The following is a 1352-nucleotide window of genomic DNA, read 5'->3' on the forward strand; positions in this document are numbered from 1 at the left end:
GGTGCATTTTGAACGTATTATATAACCTTTTTCTCCAATATAAACAATACAAAGTGCCCCCCCCCATCCGCTAACGTTGATGAACAGTTGATACAGGCTTATTCATCACAGCAGCGGTCTATTCAATTGCTGTTGTATAGTGCAATGACCGTGATAGAGAGCTATACATGTAGCTTCGTCATATCATCATGATTAAGAAAACAATTATTCTTAATTCTTAGACAATCATCAACTTTAACAATGATTTATAACTATACTACATCAATACCAAGTAATCATCAATGTTTACATAAAGTTATCTGGGTTTAAAGATAGAGTTATCTGGGTTTAAAGCCAGTGTATGTTACAGTAGCTATTTATAATACAGTGGCTAAGATCGCTGGTCTATTTATAGCCGGAAAAGAGTAAGTAAAGTCTAGATATTCTGTCTATTTCTAGTACTGTTTAAAATTTAATGTAGTACAAATTTATATGGTATAAAAGATAAATACGCAATCCATTGATAAAACCGAAGGATACTTGTAAATATTCTCTGGTATATTTACTATGCTGATCAAGCAGCCTCTAAATCAATATTCAGTACAAGGCAGGTAGTCAAACTTGGTATTGTGAGAGGAGTATATAGCCCAGGGCAAACCCTGCTCAAGCATACTTACCTGGTACAGGGGATACCGTGATCATGAAGGCGGTTCCCCCAGGAAGAGGCCCTCCCATTGCACTTCGGTTGGGCTGACGCCTGCGATAGCCACAAATGTTGGTTACTCGGGTACGTAATTTATTGGTGTGGGGACTGCGTTCGCGCTGTCCCTGAATAAACAAACAATAGCACATCTCTTGGTATATGGACCACGAGAGTATTCATACAGTCTCCTTAGTACATAGTAACCACTTAAAATTGTAAATTTAATAATTATAGAGTACTAATATTTATTTTTAATGAAAAGATAATTTAATATATATGTAAGTATTTTCATTACACATTACTATAAGCATAGCTCAGTATAGTCAAGAAATGGAAAAATGAAGATGTGAATATTGTCAACTTGTGAAAGTTATAAGGTATTCTCTATACTTATTTAGAATTGTTGAAGGCTTTATCGTTGGATATGTGGTGAAAGCATGTGGAATATTTCAACAACAAATGATTTAAATGCCACCTATGATACTTAATCTAGCATGGATATCAATTCAACAAAATTACTTGTTATAGATCATACTTTTCCGGTCAAAAAGAAATGGCGGTTTTTTTGTGCACTGCTGAAAAAATGTGAAGAAATCAAAGGACTACAGTAGCCGGTTGCAGAAATATTGGTATTTTTGTAATGTAGTACATCCACAAGTAATCATTTAAT

General features: G+C 34.5%; 1 non-coding gene across 1 annotated transcript; it reads left to right on the plus strand.

Annotated features, from left to right (window-relative positions):
- Positions 1-648: 648 nt before the first annotated feature.
- Positions 649-810, plus strand: LOC128212618 (U1 spliceosomal RNA). Its single transcript, XR_008257538.1, has one exon. It is a non-coding gene; the product is annotated as a U1 spliceosomal RNA (small nuclear RNA).
- Positions 811-1352: the final 542 nt, after the last annotated feature.

This window comes from Mya arenaria, chromosome 12 (assembly GCF_026914265.1).
Source record: "Mya arenaria isolate MELC-2E11 chromosome 12, ASM2691426v1".
In the NCBI taxonomy this organism is placed as follows: domain Eukaryota; kingdom Metazoa; phylum Mollusca; class Bivalvia; order Myida; family Myidae; genus Mya; species Mya arenaria.